General features: G+C 49.6%; 1 protein-coding gene and 1 pseudogene across 1 annotated transcript in view; one reads left to right on the top strand and one right to left on the bottom strand.

Annotated features, from left to right (window-relative positions):
* LRFN2 (leucine rich repeat and fibronectin type III domain containing 2) overlaps window positions 1-21,150 on the top strand; it is a 40,694-nt gene that overhangs the window by 4,456 nt on the left and 15,088 nt on the right. The window lies entirely within an intron of this gene.
* Window positions 19,724-19,824, bottom strand: LOC123389549 (annotated as a pseudogene).

Here is a 21,150-nt window from a genome sequence, read left to right as displayed (position 1 = left end):
TCAATATTGTGAGTGCGCAGCTCCTGTTGGAGGTACACCCATCATTATCATTATTATTAGTAAAAGTAATAGTGATGGTGAGAGGAAGACCATTATCTTGCCTGCCGAGCTTGGGGGAGGAAACGGAAGAGGAGGGTTAAATACACAATTCAGTCTGAGTTCCAAAATCTTAGAGAAAACGTTCAGAGTGAGACTAGGCAGATGACAGGAACGGCGATGGCGGGTCACCGTCTTTGCCGGCTTACTGCGTCTGACCCGTCGCTCAAGCGCAGAGTCTGAAGTAGAAATGGCCCAGAGAACCAGAAAGCTCTCCCCCAGAAAGAAGCAGGCGGGATTTGAACCCAGGCCTTCTGGAGTCCGCGTCTAGACTCAGCTCTGTGGTGGAGCCGCCCAGCGCCCCGACAGCGACTCTGGCTCTAGACATACAGGGCACCGAAAGAGGCAACGGAACTTTTAGAAAATGAACTGGGGCTGCACAGTGCTTCTGACATGCGCAGAGTTGAGCCTGAAAGTGTACACAAGAAGGGAAGAAAGGCCCAGAGCGGAAGAGGAGGAGGCGTGTGCGCTGTGCGCAGTGAGCCAAAGGCAGCCCAACGGGGCTTTTTAATCCGTGTTGGTAGCAAAAAGGAAAAATGACAACAGCCTGCTGGATGGGAAGGAGTTCGCAGTGAGACTAGACGGGAACCAACAGGCCCGCCTGGCCATTTCGGATGGGCCCCCGCCCTCGGGGCTGGGAGCGCAGGGACAGCAGGGAGGGCGCGTATTTGCGCTAAGAGCTTCCTCGAGCTGGGCACTATTATAGCAAGGGCTTTATGCGGACCAACTCATTTAGTGTTTACTATGCCCGAGAAGGGAGAGCTATGATTATTCCACTTTCCATTTAAGAAGCTTGTCCAGGGTGTGTTACAGGGGCAAGGAGCGGAGACAGAGTTAGGATCCAAGCAATCCAGGAAGGGCAAGACCTATACTACTGAGAAGGAATAGAAGAATGTGGGTGGGTCCTGGTCCCCAGGCCCCCAGGGTCCAGTCCCAGAGTAAAGGAAGGGGTAGATGAGGTTCCCGAGCTGTGGGCGTGGTCCTGAGGCAGCACGGACAGAAAGAGAAGCGCCTCAGATGGGAAAAGGGCGGATATTCTGCTTTTCCAAGAATAGACTGAGTAAAGCATAGGATGCTAGGCTGGGCATGGATTCCCTGCCAAATTCTAGAAAGGATTTCACAACAGATGGTGGTAAGCCCTCAGAAAAGAATGCTGATTGCCAGGGCCCAGCATGGGTTCACAAGGAGAAAATCCTGCCCCATTGCTGATCTGTCTTCAGGAGACACTGTGGACACCGCGGCTCAGACAGGCATGCCTCCCCATCATTCTTGAGGGCAGCACCTCTCTGTGGGCATCCTCCTCCTACAGCGATTCTCCACTGGATCCCACCGCCATGGGTCCCCATGGGGAAGAGGATCTGAATCTTGGGGGATGCTAAGTACCCTTGGAAAATGTCCTAGGAGTTTCCACTGGCTGTGACTCACTACCATAAACAGAGCTTATTACAATTTTACAGGACATTTGACAAAATCTCACTTTGTGTTTGGGACAAAATGGAGAAATGCGTGCTGGTGAAATGCACTTGAAACTGGTCATGGAACCAGACTGATAGACTGATGTGAACGCACAAGGAAGCCTCTGCCTTGTGCTTCCTCTGCTTCTGTCCCCGTTTCTGTGCTGCTCGATTCATTTTCCTATTGTCGTGGATAATGACACAGAAAATGTGTATTCCCTTCCCTCTGGTTCAAGGACTCAACTGAACAAGCACAAGGTGGGGGAAATCCGGCTTGACTGGAGTTTTGTGTGGCCTAGGCTCTGAGTTTTCATTGATCTCAAGGCCATTACACCTACGAAGTGATGGAACTGCTGAGACTCCGATGGTTTTTGGTTGTGTTAACAGGAGGAAAATGCTCAGCTCGTGTGAGATTCTGATTCTAACCACTGACTCATTCAAGCCAGCTGGAGCAGAGCCGTGGAATGTTTGATACAGGACAGCGTGGTCTTAAGAGTCATTTTACTAACTGCAGTGTGTCCAGAGATCAACTGATGAGAATGGGATTCTGGAAGCTCATGGGAGATGGAGGAAGGTTACCTTGGAGATGAGGTGACTCAGAAAAGAAGACCTACCTCCCTTAACTTATTCAAAAAGTTTAGGAGCAGAAGAGCGGAAAACACATAAACACATGCACATATGAAAGTGGGCATCAGCTCATTACAAGGGAAAGGTCCAACAGCAACAGCCTTACATACCTCTGTCATTATTTTCCATGTGGCCGTGAAATTTGGTTTTGTATCTTTCTTTCTCTCCAGCATGTGCTTTCCATGAGTACTCATCTTTGTACTCCCAGCTCCTAGTAAGTCCTGGCCCACCACAGCTACTGGGTCAATGCTCGATGTACTTAACAGAATGGAAATGAGCATCAGGGCTGCCCAACAGCAGAATAAGTAAGAGCTTCCACAAAGTAGTGAGTTGCTCATGCCGGAAAGGTTGAAGCAGAACTTGGTTGAACAGGGACACTGAGGGGGCAGCCTGACTTTAGGCAGATATGGAAACATTTGGCTTACATGATCCCAGCCCTGATGGTCTCTTATTCTGTGCAAGACCTTTATAATCTCATGATTGAGGCAATACAGTTATTACTCTTGCTAAATCCACCTGCTTTTACCAGCTGGGTCTGATAATCTAACATCTTACCTCCCAGAGTTAGGGTGCCCTCTGTCATAGAGGTTTGAGCTCCAGGGCCCTAAGGTCACAGACAGGGACTTTGGAAGGGGCTCAGATTGTCCAACCAGAACAGGACATGAATCATCAAGAGGTCATCATTGATCTACATCTGGGGCCATGGGAGCTGTGAGCAGTTTCTGAAAACATCAGGTTCTATTTCACATACCAGGAAGGGGAAAGCAGCCATAGGTAACCCCAAATCATGGATAACTCAGGATTTGAATTTGACTATGAAATAGGGTCTTGCTCTTTTATGAGATAATTACCTCCTAATCATCTAATGGTACTTGCTGACCTCCAAGGCATTTGTCCTCCCTGCTTACACATGGCTGAGCCCTGCAGTGGCCTGGCATGTTTCCCACGTGACTGGTGAGGGCCAACTCTCCCATCTCTCTGCCCCAGAGCCTGTCCTTTCAGTAAGTGGCCGGCATTAATGAGGACAGTGTCAGAGCAAGGAGGGGTCACAAGGGGAAGAGGGAGGGTGGGAGAAGAGGAGTCAGAAAACGGGGGGCCTCCCTTCCGCCTGGAGAAGACAGCAACCCGTCCCGGCTCAGGCTCATCCCTGGTGTGACATGGAAAGTTAAGTGACCTGCATGTCATTATCAGCCCAAGTGACATTCACAAACACTTGTCTCCAAGAGTCATCAAGAACATCTGTCACCAGGCATGATGTTGGAACCGTCCCCAGGAGGGCTAGGGGAACAGTAAGCGTGCTTCTAAAGCACAGTGTGGAATTAGCCAGGATGCAGTCTTGCCTTTCCCTTGCTTATTATGCTGTGGTCGTCCATAAGTAGGGCAAGTGATGGATTATGAGGAGACACAATGAAGTTGGGGGATGATAGCAGCCATTCTATGTCCCACTCCTGCTCTGTCTGTAGGCCCCCCTTTCCATGGTGTCTTCTTCATGAATGTCAGACATCACAGCATCTCCCATCCTGGGGAGACTGGACGACCCCACTGAATTGTGAAGTGCTAAGGAGGGGGCACCTTCGGCTGTTGCTCTGCCTTCCATCTCAGGAAAGGATAAGAGGGACAGTTTGGTCAGGTCCCGCCCCATCAGGATCTTATCAGTCAACACTTAAGTGGAGCTCTATCTCTTATCATGAAAAGACAGCCATCTCCACCATGGAATGGAGGGGAATTTACTAATGAACCTGAGACTTCATGGATATGGAGAGAAATTGGTAGGGACAACTGTTTCCTAGAGGGAGGGGGAGCCCAGGTACAGGACCCACTGTCCTGGGGACACTTCCCCAGACACTCCGTCTTCTACTGAAAGTGTTGATTGAGCTCCCACAGGTAAAGGAAGAAAAAGATGTGAAGGAGGAAACGGGTGGATGGGTCAAGGGAAGTTTCCCCAGCAGCTTGCTGGTTAGAGCCAAAATCAAAATCAGCCTGCCTTGGATTTTATATATTTCTAAATTTCTTTCACACTATTAAATTACTGAAACCTGATATCCACAAGGGAGGGATGGACAGGACAAATATAAGGCTCATTTTATAGATGATGAAACTAATTATCCCACGAATTGAGTAGATTTCCCAGGATTCCCAAAAATACAGAGGTCTCCTATGTTCAGTGCCAGGTACCATGCTGTGGCGCACATCTCACTAACGGCCCATGGACTTTTGGCTAAGGCTATAGACTTGGGACAAGGAGCACCAGCTGTAACTTCTCCTTCTGAGAAGGGTGGGGTAAATCACTGGGAGTCTGCTGGATTGTTTCTCGCAGCTTTAGTTGTTTCCTGCATTTCTAGGGCCTAGCAGTGTTGAGGGAGAGTGGAACAAGAGGGCCAGTGAGAACCTTGGATCCCACTCAGAAATAGCCTCCTGGGACCAGCTAGCCAAAAATCAAGGCAAGATGAGGATTTCTGTGTGGTACCAGGTAAGCCATTGTGAAATAACTTAGTTGTTAGAGGCATCCCAGAGGAAAACAAGTCTGGAGTAAGAAGTCCAGAGTGGCAATTAGGATGAACAGAAAACTCAATGACTTAATCTCATTAGTGTTTATACATCTCTCATGTAAAAGAAGTACATTGGAAGAGAGTTTAGGTCTGGTTTTCTGGACAGCATAGCCACCAGGGGCCTAGCTCCTTCAAGCTTGCTACCCAGCCATCCTCAGCACAGTTTCTGTCCTTAAGGTCACCTGATGGTGCAAAATGGCTGCTGAAGCTCTAGCTATCACATCTCCCATCTATACACAACAGGAAAGATGAAAGGTAGAGACCAACAGGGCAAAAGGAAGTTCCCAGAAGCCCCGGCCAATAATATCTGCGCACATCTCACTGACCATACCTTTCTCTAAGGGAGGCTGGGAAATATTTATTTGTTTGTTTTTTAAAGCTAAGTACAATGTACACCCATTAATATAGAAAAGATAGGGAAGAAGCTAGCACTTCCAGAACCTCAGTTTTCACTCCACCTCTACCATGTGCTAGTCCAGGGACCATGAGCAACTCATTTGATTGCTCTTGGTCTCCATGCTCTCCTCTGTAAATGGGAGCAGAGATTCCTCTCTGCATATTTCCTGGGATCGTGGTGCAGACTAAATGAAGTCATGTATTTGAAAACACATCTTTCATAGTCAAGTGTGCGATGCTGAACACATATAAGTATTTACTGTTACTAGGAGCCTGCCTGCTTTCCCGTCTTGCCCCTCTTCTTGGCCCTCTTCTTCAAACTGCCTCTTATGGCTCCAGTCTTTAAAGCCATATTCCAAGAGAGCTATAAACTTGGAAAATGATCTAATAGGGTTTTAAGAGATCAAGGCACAAGATGCAAACCCTTTCAGAAATTTTTATAGTTCAATTGGGAAGACCCAAAAGAATGAATCTCTAATGGTGGAATTTCAAATCTCCCAACACACTTCTGCATAGGGAAGACATTTTTCAGGGGTGCCTTCCAAGAGCATTTCAAATCATATCACTACCTTTCTCATCCTTCCTTTCCTTCTCTACACAAGAAGATGACACTGCTCAAATTCAAAAACCTCCAGGGCATCTGCTCAGAGGTGACTAATTTCTCTACTTGTCATTCCCTCTTCATTTTCAAAAAGCTCTGGCTGGAGACATCTCCGAAGATAGAAATAATTAGCAGGAGTAAAGGGATTATAGTGTATATCTGGTCTGCCTTGCTTCTGAAATGTGACTTTTCCCCCTGTTGGTAAGGAAGAACTGAGAACCAGCCCCTTGTTAATTTTATTATACCTTTGGTTAGTCCGTGGGTGGAAGTGGGGATATCATTTATTTCACACCAGGAAAACACTAAAGAAGGTTCCCAGAGGGAGGGCCTCAGCTGGGAGGAATGCGTGGTGCTGGGGTCAGTGCAGGTGGGGACAGTCATCATAATGCCATCAAACCCTTATCTGACAACTTGCCCAGGTCGGTTCACAGCAGCCACCTCCTTTCAAGAAGCACCAGGGGTGCGGAAGGTGTGACACCCAGGCACCCTGACCCTAAGCCCCAGTTTTCCACCTCCCCAGTGCTCCCCGATCCTGGCTGCACGCTGAAATCTTTTGGGGAGTTGTATCTTCCCTCGGAGGGATTCTGAGTCAGCTTGGGGTGGCGCCCAAGCGTCAGTGTTTTTAAAGCTCCCCCAGTGACTCTGACGTGCATTCAGCATCATGCCACATGCCAGTGAAATCAGATGTGTGGGTGGCCCTAGTGGGCCGAGCCGCTGTGCATCCCACGGCGCAGGAGGAGCGCGGGCTGGTCTCTGAACTTCCGGTACAGGGAGAAGCCAGACCTGCTCATCTCACCTCTTGGAGACTTTGCTTCCACCTTAACATTGAAATAAAAATCCCTTAGAATGGGGTTATCTCCCAAAAGATAAAGTACGCACAGGCAAGTAAAGCACCTTGCACACTGCAGGTGCTGGAGTCATTTGTTCTTGCCCCTTGTTTGAGCCTGAGTGATGAATAGAAGGACGGACTCAGGGACCCCAGACATGAGCTCTTATCTTTCCTGCTCTGAGCCTCAGGCTTCCTCTCTACAGAATGGGGATAGTAAGGGTCCTACCTAACTTACTAGGTGGCAGTGAAATGGAAGGAGATATCAGTGTGACAAAGAGCATCTTCATAGAACGCCAAGTGCTTCTAGTGGCAGAGATCGGACTATAGTTAATCCATCAAATTTAGAGGGTTGTTTTTTTGTTCTGTTTTTCTGTCATGTAGCAGAATCCCAGCTGGAGGTAGTTCAAGGCTGGTACGGGAGTTCCATGGCCTTCAAGGACTGAGGCTCCTTCTGAAGGTCAATGGCAAAATCCTTACCACATGGCTCATGTCTTCTGTTCTCACTGACGCTTCTGCCTGGGGACTCTCCAGCAGCACAGGTGGATGTGTAGGGAACCTGCCATCCCTAGGAACCTCACCAAGCCTCCGAAACTGGGAGTTGGAGGATTCATACGCCAGTTTCCTCTTCCTTGGATGATGGGGGAGGAGGATAACTGAGGCTTGTTCTGTGCGGCCTCCAAGAAGGCCCAAGTGGGATTGAGCCCCTATTGCCCACCGTGGAACCCTACTTAGTGGGCCCCCTGTAAGGACATCCTTCCCGGTCTCCTGACTGGACAGTTCTGGGCCCACCTCCCAGATAAACTACTGGTATTAGAATCCTTGTCTCTTGGTCTGCTTCTGGGGAAATGGAACATCATTAGGCACCACCTCCTGGATGGGTTACCCCCCAGAAGTCCCACCCCATGACTCTGCCAGAGGCTGACAAAGGTAGTCGTCTGTTAGGCATATCACTGCCCCAAATAAAACCAGGGCTCTGCGGGGAAGCTGGGAGGGGCAAGGAAGACAGGGAGGCACACAGCTACTGCAGAGTTGTATGGAGGAAAGCTTTGGTGTCATTAACTCTTCTTGGCGCCTGCCCACACAATCCCAGAAACCAGTAGCCAACATGGAGCTGAGGCCAGCCCGGGAAAGATGATCCAGGCTGTTTTTCTGCCTCTCTCTGAGTGCTCTTTTCTCATCTCTGGAGACAGTGAGACAGAGAAAAGCAAAGAGGGATGTCTTAGTTCTTGCCAATTAGGGCTACGGTCTGCCATGAGCATGTGTGACGGAAGTGGGCACCCCATGGGGGACAGAAGGGTTCAGGACATGAAGTCAAATTAATGCCCATCATCTTCTAAGTCGCTGAGGTGGTGGGGGCAGAGAGGGAGCGGGCAGAATCACGCAAACCACAAACTGCAGTGTGCCAGCCCAGGGTGAAGGCAGGGCCACGGAGAAGTGCAATATGGATGAACAGCTCATTAACTATTTACAAAGGGGAGCTATTTCTAGCTGGGGTGGGCTCCAAAGATGGGCTCCGACTCAGTCTGTGGCTGTGGGGCTGAGGCTATGGGTGGAAGTCCTGATCCAGATGTGGGAACTGATGTGTATTGCGTTGTAAAAGAGATAAGTGTTTGGAAATTAAACATCATGGGGAGCTATGAAACACTTAACCTTGTAACATGGTAATTAGTTAGTGATGGTACTAAGTTTAGGGGCCTTTCTGTGTGGTAATTAGCCACCTAAAAGGTTAAACTCTAAATGAATTGCTTGGTGAGCTTTATCTACTTGAGCTTTTTCATGAGCTAACTGAAGTGAATTCACACGCCTGGGTATGGCGGGGTGGGGGTGGTGTTCTAGGAGGTGGGGCTTCTGGAAATGGGTGGAGTGGAGTGCAAGGCATGTCCTGGGGAATAGGTAGGATTTGGAGGGAAGAGGGGAAGGTGTAGCTGCTTTAGGTGGAATCGGTAAAGACAGAGGCAGAGGCAAGATTGTTCAGTCCTGGTCAAGGACTTAAAAGGGCTGCTGGTGTATTAATCAGCTGCTGCCACAGTAACGCTGTGTGACAAGCAATCTCAAAATCTAGGCAGCTTACAACCACTAACATTCCATTTTCTTATTTGTGGGTCTGCAGGTTTGCTGGGGTTCAACTGGTTTTGGGTAGCCTGGGCTGGGCTGGACTGGGCAGGGCTGGGCAGGACAGAGTGGGCTGGGCTGTGGTTTAGGTCCTCCCTACATATCTCATATCCCCAGCTAGGGGCGATGGCTATTCAGAGTGTGTTCTTCTCCCACTCTGGGAGAGCAAGCCCAACAAAAGAACCAAATGCCAAGCTTGTGGTGGCATCACATGTACTTAAATCCCATTGGCCAAAGCAAGTTAGATGGCCAAGCCCAAAGTCAGAGGGCAAGACATGTACTTCATCCACCATCAGCAAGGCTGTGGAGGTATTTTCTTTTGGGAAAGTGAAGAAACAGGACCAACAACTCAATCTGGCACACAGAGCCTACCTAAAAGAGGAACTGTCTCTAGGGCAGGTTCTCACTTAAGCATGAATCCGAGTCATCTGGCACACTTGTTAGCACAGGGATGCTGGACCCTACTGAGTTTCTGACTCAGTTGGTCTGGAGCAGAGTCTGACAATCCGCTGTTCTAATACATTCTCCCGGGGATGCTGATACTATCACTTTGGGGACAACATTTCAAGATGCTCTGGTCTAGGAAAATAATAGGTTTGTTTAAAGAGGATGGGAGGGGTCAGCCTGTTGGTGTCCTTGAACGTCACACAAAAGAGCTGTATTTACTGAATCCTTACTACCTTCAGTTACCTCCAGTTAACTATTATAAAAGCATTTTCATTGGCATATGAACCCTGGAGGTATGACATTGCCATTTGACAGACAAGGACTATAGAGCCATAGCAGGTGATGTGACTTATGAGGCCCCCCAGCTTGGAGGGGGTGGAGCTGGAGCTTGTAGCCACTGCTCTGTCCTGTCCTGAAAGTCAGGCTTCCTCCTTTTGACAGTGGGGAACCAGGTCAAGTTCGCTGGGAAGGAATGACCTGTGGTAGAGAAAGTTCTGGATTTGGAACAGGATGGTCTAGGCACAAACCATGCTTTGACTTGCAGTAACTAGATTTTGGTGTAGCTAGATCTGTTCTGGAGTAAACTATCAAGAACCTAGGGTTAGAACAAAGTAGGCAAATTCCTTAAATTCTTATGAAAGAGATGGAGAAAAAAATTAACATGTGCATTTGGAAGAAAAATAATTAGTATAAAGGGACACAGAATGAGGGGTTACTGCTTTATATGGGTAGTCAGGGATGATCCCACTAAGGAGTGACATTGGAAAAGAAACCTGAATGGAATGAGAAAAAGAGCTCAGCCAGGGGAAATAGCATGTGCAAAGGCCCTGGGAGTCTTGTTAGAGAAGCAGAAAGGACTCCAGGGTATCTGGAGGAAGAGTGACAGTAAATGAGATTACAAGACTGGAGAGGGCTGGATCATGTAGGGCCCTCTAGGCCATGGTGAGGCCTTGGATTTTATGTTGAAAGAGATGGGAGCCACTGGTGGGGAGGTCGAGGGGTGAATACAGAAGAGTGGCATCATGTGATTAAGAAAGAAGATTCTGGCTGCTAGATGAAGAATAGACCTCAAGGGGGCAGGGGAGGAAGTAGGAAGATCAGTTACAAGATGGTCTCAGGGGTCTTAGTTATGTCTTAAGACTCCCCCTGCTCCTTAAGGTTCACATCCATAAAATGGGTGTCCTCAGTGTCCTTCGATGGGGAAAGGAGATCAGGGTGTGGGCAAGTGAGTGAGTAGAAATACTCTGGTAGGGAACAAAGCAGCCCTCTGTTATGGGTGCCAAGATTTAGAACCCCATGGTTCTTCTTCTGGCAGAATTCATGAGCTTGCCTCTACTGGGCTGGGGAGGCTCGTGGAGGCCCAGCAGCAGCCTGGAGAGGAGAGGAGTCCCCATCTGCCCCCACCACCCGCAGAGCAGACATCTCCAGCATCACTGTCCCAGCTCCGTCAGCGTCCCCCACCCTCTCCACCCCCAGCCCTCTCACTCTGATAGGGAGTAATTATTTATGTTCTTGTTTAATTAGCTCATTAGGCATGTGCTGCAGTATTTCTGATAATAAATCTCCTCCTCTAGTGGCTCTTCAGCGTGTTTTTGCTGGAGCCAGGCCGCAGTGATGGAGGCGGCTGTTGCAGATGTGAGGCTAGCTGGTGGTTGGGGCTCGGTGACCTGGGTTCTGTCCCCTGCGGGGCGTGTGGCCAGGTGGGGAGGCTGCGGAGGCCCTGGGCAAGGAGACAGGATCTTGGAAGCTGAGGCGGTGGCAGCAGCCGGCACCGAACGCCAGAGAGATATTTTTACCACCCGTCAAAATGCCACCGTGTGTGAGCCGGTGCCAAGGGCTGCTTCCCAAGGCTGCTTTGCGCTCCTCCCCCAGCCTTTGATTGTCGCTCAAAAGAAGGTCTGAGTGAAACAGCGAGACTTTGAAAATTCCCGGGTCGGCTAGGCTTGTGCCCAGCAGTCCTTTCCCTCTGGCAGGGGCTGGAAGAAAGCTGCTCTACTCTAACAAAAGTGAGTGGGTGGGAGCTGCCAGGAAAGCATGGGTGCCAAGATTTAGACCCAATCCACCCTCCCCCCACACACACATTCTGTCTAAGATGGGCCTACGAGTAGGACCCCACCCAAAAATATTTCCTTCAAAGGGCCTGAAATTCCACCATTAGAAATGCACTTCTTTGCACTTATCATAGGCATAACCTAGGTGATGCTGCAGTGGTTTCCTCCAGGACTGGTCAACAGAGGATATGGACCAGAGGCGGGGTCACAGTGGAGGTCCCAGCAGCAGGAGGTGGGAGGGGGTCAGGGAGAGGTCACAAAGTGACCTCAAAGCCCAGTTCCCCTGCATGGACATATTGCCAAGGACTTGAGAGAGCTCAGGGAGAAGGAGGGAAAGCCAAGGTCTTGGGACTCGTCCAGCTATATATTTGGCACAACTCTCTTGGATTCTGTTCTTCTGTCTTTAAATGGGCCTAGTTCTTGCTACTTGCACAGTCTGAAGAAGGTCCAGAGTTAGAAAGGGACAGTTCAAGGTCATCCAGGCCAGCTCTCTCCTTTCTTTGTGAATCTTTATGATGCCCACTACTTCTCCCATCTATCACCCCACCTCCCCTCCCCTCCACACCCTTAGGATGTTAACTGGCCCCATTTGGGAATAGCTTGCATATACAAGAAACTACCCTGTCCACCCCCCCCCCCCAAGAGCCCCAACTACCGTTGGATGCTCTAGCTGAGAAGATTTTCCTTATTACAAGCCCCCAACTCCATCTGCCTTTACTTCCTGCCCTTCCATTCTGCCTTCATCCTCATCAGAAGTAAAATGTATTCTGATTTCAAAATAGGTCCATTTAATGTTTGCAGATAATTCTCATGGCTTGCCGAATGCTTCCCCACCCCCCCATCCCCCGGCTTCAATATCCTCCTTCACTGCCTTCTTCCATTCTTGCCTCTCACCTTTAGTCATTAAAGCAGTCTTTATTTTATGCAGCTAATGTCAGGTCTGGGCCACTCACAGAGGAAATGGCCGCTTATCAGGACACACCTGCCCTCCTGCAGCTCTCATTTCCCATGGAGGCGGACCTAAAGGACTCGGTACTTAAGGAATACCTGACTCAGTTACTCAGTTACTATGGCTAATATAAGTGCTGTGCAAGCAAAAGTCAGGTCCTGGAAAGGTCAGGGAGGTCTTTCTGGAGGAGGTGACCCAGAAGGTCAAATAAGAGCTCGGTCAGTGAAGAGACACAGGAGGCATTTCAGGTACAGGGTGGTGGTCTGGTTGTCTCTGGAGCAGGAAGGGAGCGGTGGGTACATTCTCTGGTAGTGCCTCCAGCTGTGCCCTCCCTCTGCACGGGTGGGGTCCAGTGGGCAGTATGCTGGATGTCGTCTGGCCATCCCCAAGTGGACTGCACCACCCCTCCTGGGCTGGGGGTACCCCTCATCTGGAGTATGATCAGCCCTTTCTTCTCCTGTGGTCCCAGGCCCACCCAGGCTGGATGCCCCCAAGTAAGCTGTCCCTCTCACTTTGTTCTGAGGCCATCACATACCCCCATGCTCTTCCCAGGACAGAATGACACAGGGTTGCCCAGCGGCTCTGTAGGCATGCCTTACTTACCTGGCACAACTAACCATTCTGGGGTCCAGGGCCTTTAACTCAAACCTCCTTGCTGATCTCTAATCTGCCATAAAATAGTTGTTGTTGTTTTTTTTTAATGTACCTGTCTCCTATGTTTTCATGTGGCAAGTCATCTTACATCTTTGGTTAGAAGTAAGTGGATTATAAATCACAAAACCAACTGATGGAAATTAGGTCAAAAGTGCCAAGTAAATGCAGATTTTTTTTTCTTCTCCAGTAATGATGATGATAATAAGAACCAACCTTTTGGAGAAATTATGACGTGCCAGATTCTATTCTAGTGGTTTCCATTTATTAGCTTATTCAGTTCTTCCAACATCTCAATGACGAAGGTCCTGTTATTATCTTGCTTTTACGAATGAGAAAACTGAGGCTCAAAGAGGTTAAGTAGCTTCTCTGGGGTATTCTGCCAGGGCTTTGAACAATCTGTGGCTGGTACAGTGAGTGGAGCATGTGATTCTTGATCTCCGTGTCATGAGTTCAAGCCTGAGGTTGGGCGTAGAGCTTAGAGAAAGGAAAGGAAAGGAGAGGAGAGAAAAAAGAAAAGAAAATAGAGACAAGTGACCCCATTTCCCTTCTAGATCATCCCCTACCCAGCCACCTAATCTTTTCACAAACCCAGAACCGTCAGCCTGCTGTCACTCAGAACCACCATGAGGAGAAAGGGGAAACATGAACACATCCCTCCCACCCCCATGGAACGAAGGAAACAAGGGGAAACAGGTGGGTGTTATAGGGAGGGATCTCAGCCAGAGAGGAAGAACATCTGGGCAGTGCTGGTAATGTCTAACAACAACAACAAAGAAAAACCTTTGCTTCTTTGAAAGCAGAAGGAGGGCCTGGCTGCATAAAGGGCCTGGAAGGTTCCATGGGAGGCCAGCAAGCTGATGCATGCCTTTTGACCCTTCTGCACACTGAGGAAAGTAATGGTTGGGCCCTGGGGCATTCTCATTTAAAACTTGCCATTTGAACCATGGATTTTTGGCCTCCCCATCACTACCTCCTCCAAGGACCGAAATGAAACATGGGTCATGGGTTCAACCCTAGTGATGGGGTGTACTCGAGAAAGAGAGAAGATTTATGGCTTGGTCTCTGCCCTTAATGAGTCATCATCCCCCAGAGTCACTGTGGCCACTGCCTTGCTGGCCGGGTGAAGCCCAGAACCAGTGCTGAGGGGCAGGAGGTTGTGTAGGGCTGGAGGATGATGCCATGAATCTCTGACAGCCACGGGGCTCCTGGGCTTGTGGACGTCTGGCACAGGGAGCCGCCGATGGATCATAGCTGGGCTGTTGACCTTGAGTCTTAAGCAAAGTGAGGGGAAAAGGTCATATTTATTCCATCAGAGCCACAGGAGCTATAAAATATTGGAGTGTGGCTAAAGAAAGTGGTGAATCACTCATCACTCTTGGGAACTTGGCTGATCTGTCTTCTGGCCCCATCACCCACTGGGCAAGCTGAGGATCAGTGTGCTCGGAGATGGCGGACTCCAGGGGACCCCAAATGGTGCTCTCCCTGGAACAGAGAAACGCCAAGAATCGCTGAGATTCATAGGTTCCTGGAACATAAGATGTCCCTCATTGCAAATGTGACCTTTTCAAGGAAGTTTTCCTGGCCCCTCCCACTTATTGCTGAGCCTGTCTTCCCTCTACCAACACTTTACCTCCTTTTAACCTGCTACACTTTTCCTTTTTTTTTCCCACAGCATGTTCCATTTTATGACATATTCACTCATTTACCAATTATGTTTATTCTTTACTTTCTGCCTGCCCCCTGCTCTCAATGCTGAGAATGTCAACTCCACAAGGCAGGGGCTTGTGTCTAGTGCTCACTACCATATCCCCAGTGCCTGGGGATATGCACAGGCCTATAACAGGTGCTCTGGGAACATTTCTTGGATGAATGGACCAGCCTGGAAAGACCTCACAATTGATCTAATCCCAACCCTTCCCTGTGCCCAAGAGCAGAGATCCAGACAGGAGGCACGGGACTTGTCCAGGGTCCTAAAGCCTGTTAGGAGTCTCCGGGCTGGGAGACGAACCCAGGCATCCAACTCCTGGGCCAGAGCTGGGGTTCTAGTGGTATGATTGGCAACCATAGCCATCGAGGATGTGTGGATGTGCTTGCTGGTCACATTCTGCTAACCACCTATAGGATCTGCTAACAGATTTGCTAACCACCTATAGGATCTGCTAACAGATCTGCTAACCACCTATGGAATTTGGAGCTGGCAGCCTGCGGTAGGCAGGCTGGGGCTTCCTGGCTTCCTGTCTTGATTAAAAAAAAAACAAAAAACAAAAAACAAAAAAAGTAACGAACAGACTGATAACTAACTCCCTAAGCCAAAGGGGGTAAAATAATATGGGTTCTGGGACTGTGGGAGGTCAGGGAATTTTTAAAAGATGGGTGGGAGGGCTGTGAGCCCCTCCCCCTCTGCCGGGCCCTTCACAGGGATCACTCATCTCCTTCCGACTCCTGGCTGTGATGGAGCATAATAATAATAGCCAACATTTATTGAACTATGTGCCAAGCCCTGTTCTCAGTGCTTTTAGGTATTCATTCATTTAATCTGCCTGACAACTCTATGAAGTGGAGAGCTTCTATTATCGTCCCCATGTTACAAATGAGAAACCGGAGGCAAATATGCCAGCATATAAATGCTTCCATTCTGGGTGCTTGGGATGCATCGGTGAATAAAACAACGAAGGATCCTCATCCTCATGGGGGAAGCAGGCAACAAGCACAATAAATGGGTAAATTATCTGGGTGTGGGGAGGCAGTGAGTGCAATGCAGGGGAGAGCGGAGCAGGGTAAGAGGTTCGGCGCGGTGGAGAGGTGCAGGCTTACACAGGGCGGCCAACATGGACCTCCCAGAGAAGGTGAAGCCTGGTTGAGTCTTGAAGGAGGCGAGCCAAGCTGAGGTCTGCAGGAAGGACATTCCTGGCAGAGGGAACAGCCAGGGCCAGGCCCTAGGACCTGAGCAGGTCTGAGGAACAGTGAGGGGCCTGGATGACTATAGTGGAAGAGCGAGAGGCAGAGTCTAGGAGATGGGGAAGGGGGGAGAGGGGCCAGATCCTGGGAACCTTGCAGCGCCCACTCAGGGACATCTTCTTAAATGCTCTGACTCGTTCAAATGCTCACATGAGCTCACAGCCTCAAACCCACAACCTCCTCTCTGCTCACACTCCCAGGATGCGTCTCTACCACCCGATAGACCCACTCTCATGCACATACTGGCCAGGGACACACACACACACCAGCCAGTGGACACACACTCAATATGCTCACACTGGCCAATGAACGTACACACTGTGGAGGAAAGCAGGCCAATTCCAGGGGCTTCAGACCCATATACCCCAATTACAGTGCTGGAGAGACGCCCAGAAAATTATAGACCCAAGTCTGTGATGTACTCACATAGGATTCACTCACATGATTACTCCCATGTAAGAAGATCACAGACCCACATGCCATCCTCCAGGGACACCAAAGTGCATTTAGTGGCTCTCTTCAGTGCTCATTGTCCCCATAGGCTCTGCTGCCCAGGCCTGGGGAGGGCTCGGGAGGGAGAGGATGGTAATCCTGCTGCTTTAAGCTAGTCTTAAGTAGAACCAGGATGGGGCACCTCCAGACCAGGCCGGCCTCACCTGAGAGCTCCCAGACAATGAATAAGTCCCATAGGAAGGTTCATCTTCTCAACACTGAGTCCCTGACCCCCCAGACGACCTACCCGTGCCCCCAGACAGCTCACCTTCTGTTCTGCAAGACATCCTCCTGGGGGATGGACAGGTGGGATGGTGTTAGTGTTCTCTCTGAAAAAGAGAATAGTGCTGATGAAGATCCGTAGCCAGACAGACACACAGAGATAGATGGAGAGATAGAGATGACAGACTTTATAAAGCAGGTAAGCATTCAGCTTACCTATTGAGTATATACTGTATGCCAGTATTTTTGCATACATTATTTTTAATCCTCCTATGACCTTGTAATTTAGATTTGCAAACAGCATTTACAAACAAGAAGAATGAAGTTGTGGGAAGTTAAGCAAAGGGTAAAGATGAGGCAGCCAGTAAGTTGTGAGTCAAGATTTGAGCTCACAGCTCGGGTCACTCGGGTGCCAGATCCTATCCACTGTCAGGACTGGGAATCTGGCCCTTTGCTGGCTGTTCCTACCTGCCCTCCTTCTGCCTCCCCCTGGCTCCTGTCACCCCTCTTCTGGTGATGTTCTTATAGAATTCTAGAATGTCAGAATCGGATGTTGAAGCACATCGAAGAGAAGTAACCTGCCCAAGTCCACACAGATAACTCTGACAAAGCCAGAGTTAGACCCCAGTCCATCCAGCCTGAACCTGAGGGTAATTAATGGGTGGGGACAGCTCTGTTCCTCCATCCACCCTCCCACATGGCTGAGCACAGCAGCCTCCCCACTGTGGGGAGGTCTCCCTCTAGAGGTCGTTCTCTCCTACCCCTGACTGATTCCTTCCCAGCCAGCCTGCTTGTGAGAGGTAGAGATGTTCTGGGAAGGATCAGCAGGAACGCAGCCCAGAGAAGGGCTCAGCAGGCTCCTCCAGCCCATCGCGTGGAAAGGGGGTCTCTCTGCTAGGGGAGAAGCAGCAGAGTGATGCTGCCACCTGGCCAGCTGGATGTCCAGCAGGCTACTCAGACATGGGGGCCTGCCTCCAGCCATGCAGCTTGGAGAAACCCTCAAGGACACCCTGGGCAGTTTCTCCATCTCTGGTTCATGCACGGGTGCTGAACAGTCCCTCACATTTGTGATACTTACGTGCTGCATCCCAGGAGACTCCCATCTTCCTAGGTTTACCCAAGAGTCCTGTGGGGCAGGTAGCAGGATCAGCACTCTGTGGGACAAACAACAAAGCTGAGATTTAGAAGAGTGAGAGCTCCTTGTTGGGGATTGCTCGGCTAGCCGAGGGCGGTGGGCAGGAATGGACCCTGATCTTCAGACACCGAACCCTGGTATCATCACGGCTGCTTCAGACTGCACCTACGCATTCTAAGCACGGAATCCAGTACTCAGCAAATACCATATTTAATGTTCACGGCGATACCAGATGATCAATATTATGAACCCATTTTGCAGGCAAGAACACTGAGTAAGGCTCAGAGCTGTGATGTGAAGTAACCTACCTGCATTACGGTCAATGAATTTTTTCCTCACAGCACAAATTCCACCTCGGGATTGAGCCAATTCCCTTTCTCATCTGACGGAGAAAGGGGATTGTAACAAGGGAGGGAAAGGCAGGATCCCCAAACTCAGCCATGAAATGACTGAACACTTCATTTCACCTTGATTTCTTCCATCAAGAGTCAGCGCTGACTTCCCCAACGTCGTCAAAACACAACCTCGTGTTTCCTGTTCAGGCCTCCTGCCAAGGGTTTCACATACTTTACCTCATTTCCTCCTGATGGTGTTCCTACAAAGCAGGTACTAGCATTGCTATTCAATTCAGGCCGAGAGGGTGATGTAATCCACCTGGAGTCTCAGTGAACCAGTGGCAGGGCGGGGAATTTAATCCAGGCCCTGCGGACACCACAGCAGACACCATGAATCACCATGTGGTTTTCTTCCCCAACCTCTTTGCACCATTCGATTTATGCCATGTTCTGTTCTGGAGCTGCCCAGTTCTTTCTTTCTTTCTTTTTTTTTTTTAATTTCTTTTCAGCGTAACAGTATTCATTGTTTTTGCACCACACCCAGTGCTCCATGCAATCCCTGCATTCTCTAATACCCACCACCTGGTTCCCCCAACCTCCCACCCCCCGCCCCTTCAAAACACTCAGGTTGTTTTTCAGAGTCCATAGTCTCTCATGGTTCACCTCCCCTTCCAATTTCCCTCAACTCCCTTCTCCTCTCCATCTCCCCTTGTCCTCCATGCTATTTGTTATGCTCCACAAATAAATGAAACCATATGATAATTGACTCTCTCTGCTTGACTTATTTCACTCAGCATAATCTCTTCCAGTCCTGTCCATGTTGCTACAAAAGTTGGGTATTCGTCTTTCTGATGGAGGCATAATACTCCCTCATGTATATGAACCACATCTTCCTTATCCATTCGTCCATTGAAGGGCATCTTGGTTCTTTCCATAGTTTGGCAACCGTGGCCATTGCTTCTATAAACACTGGGATACAGATGGATAGGAAACAAGTGTTGGAGAGGATGTGGAGAAAGGGGAACCCTCTTACACTGTTGGTGGGAATGCAAGTTGGTGCAGCCACTTTGGAAAACAGTGTGGAGATTCCTCAAGAAATTAAAAATAGAGCTTCCCTATGACCCTGCAATTGCACTACTGGGTATTTACCACAAAGATACAGATGGAGCTGCCCAGTTCTTCAGCCTTCAGGACAGATGGAGAAGCGCAGACACAAGGCCAGGGGTCATCCTGTTTCACCCAGGCCCCTCCCCACATGCTGCCCATCCCTGATCTGACAGGGCCCACTGAGCTCGTGGACAATAGAGCCAGGAAGGCCCTGCTGGTGGAATCTGCCCCCCGAGTGTGCATCAGCCACACGAACATGGCAAATCTGTTTCTAACAACCTCTTTTTGCCCCATCCTCTTGGAAGAATTTGCTTAGTGATGGCATTTTGCAAGGGGGGTATTGTGTGTGTGTGCGTGTGTGTGAGAGAGGGGGAGGGGGGAGAAAATATACGGAACATGAAGTTGACCATTTTAGGCATTTCTGAGTGTGCAGTTCAGGGTCACAAAGTACTTTCACACGGTTGCGCCCCCACCAACTTTCCATTGTCCCACACTCAGACTCCGCATCCGTCACACACCAACTCCCCTTTCCCCGCCCCCCAGCCCCTGGCAGCCACCCTCTTTTCTACCTGCCGTCTCTGTGAACCTAACCACTCTCAGTACTTGTGTAAGTGGCATTGTGCCGTCGTTGTCGTTTAACATCTGGCTTTTGCACTTAGCGGAATGTCCTCGAGGTTCACCCGTGTTGTAGCCTGTGTCAGAATTTCATAAAAGTATGCAATGCTCCATGAATTTTCATGTCATCTGTGTGCAAGGGCCATACTCATCTCTCTATCATCCCAGTTTTTGTACATGGGCCGCTGAAAGCAAGTGCTGTGATAACATTTTTAAGGAGGTTGGTGCCACAGGTGACTTTGCCCCTGGGCGGCTTCCCCCATGAAATGATGGATCTGCCAACTGGGGGACTTGTTGGATCAGGTACTTCATTGGGCGGCACTGAGCTGAGGTCTGGCAGTTGTCTGGATGCATTTTGAATGCGGCTGGTAGGGAATCTTGATTTCAAACACTCCTGTGTTTACAATGAGGTATAATTGGTCTGACACCTTCTGTGTGTGTGTGTGTGTTTTTTTTTTCCGTAAGTAATGAATTGTTAGTGAGGAAGCGTTTCTCAGCTCCTCAAGGAGATAAAAGACAACTATCATCCTCATGGTCCTCTTCTTCAGCTGGGGGGTACCGAGTGGCCCTGGGCAAGGAGTGGAAGGGGCAGTGGTGCTTATCCCCGCTGCCTTTAATTTTTTACACTCACAGAGGAGGCTGGCACTGCTGTCCCCATCTCACACGGGAGCAAAGAGGTTCAGAGACAGAAAATGATCCAGAGTCACACGGTTGGGGGCGGAACCGGCCTTCAAAGAGAGATTTCTGTCTGATTCCAAAACCCACACTTTTTCCTCTGAAACATGTCCTTGGGGGCTGGGAGCTAAGGACAAATAAATACAGAGAGAAGGTTCACATCTGTCCAGATTTGGATGAAGGGAGGCAGGAAGAAAGTTAAAGACACACACACACAGAGAGAGAGAGAGAGAGAGAGAGAGAGAGAGGCCTGCTCTGGGCTGGGGAGCTTGCCTGGGTCAGCTGCAGTGGCAAAAAAAAAAAAAGCTCCAGCAATGGTAGAAATGCTGCTTTAGGGGAACAGAATGGGTACAATGGGGCCTCAAGGCCACCCCAGGCTAATCACAGAGTGTTCCCACTGACCGTGTGCTCAAGGGGAGACACCTGGAAGGCTGCTGCTTCCAGAAAGTCCAGTGCAGTGTTGGGGGGGAGTAGGGAAGGCTCAGGAGAAGTCTGAAGTCTGACGTGGGAGGGGAGAGGGGGACGGATGGTGGGGTCTGTGTTCAGAATGCCCCAGAGAGGAGGGCTGACCTCAGACTACCATGTGACCAGAGGTGAGCCGCCAAGAGGCAAGAGGACGCTGGGGCCCGAGAAGATGTCGGAAGGAATGGGGGTGTTAATTCTGGAAAAGCGGAAACTCCAGGTGGGATGGGAGTCCCTGCATGATGTGAAAGAAGCTCCCATGTGTCCAAAAACAAGCAAATAAACAAACACCACCTTGCTCTGCATGTCCCCATGGGGTTGCCTTGGGGTCCGTGGGAGAAGCAGCAGCTATCAGGACAGAGACATGAGCTGCAATTCCCTCTG

Source organism: Mustela putorius, unplaced genomic scaffold, assembly GCF_011764305.1.
Source record: "Mustela putorius furo isolate JIRA1106 unplaced genomic scaffold, ASM1176430v1.1 tig00003983_pilon_pilon_pilon, whole genome shotgun sequence".
In the NCBI taxonomy this organism is placed as follows: Eukaryota; Metazoa; Chordata; class Mammalia; order Carnivora; family Mustelidae; genus Mustela; species Mustela putorius.
Note: the sequence above shows the minus strand (reverse complement) of the source record. Positions and strands in the feature narration are given on the sequence as shown.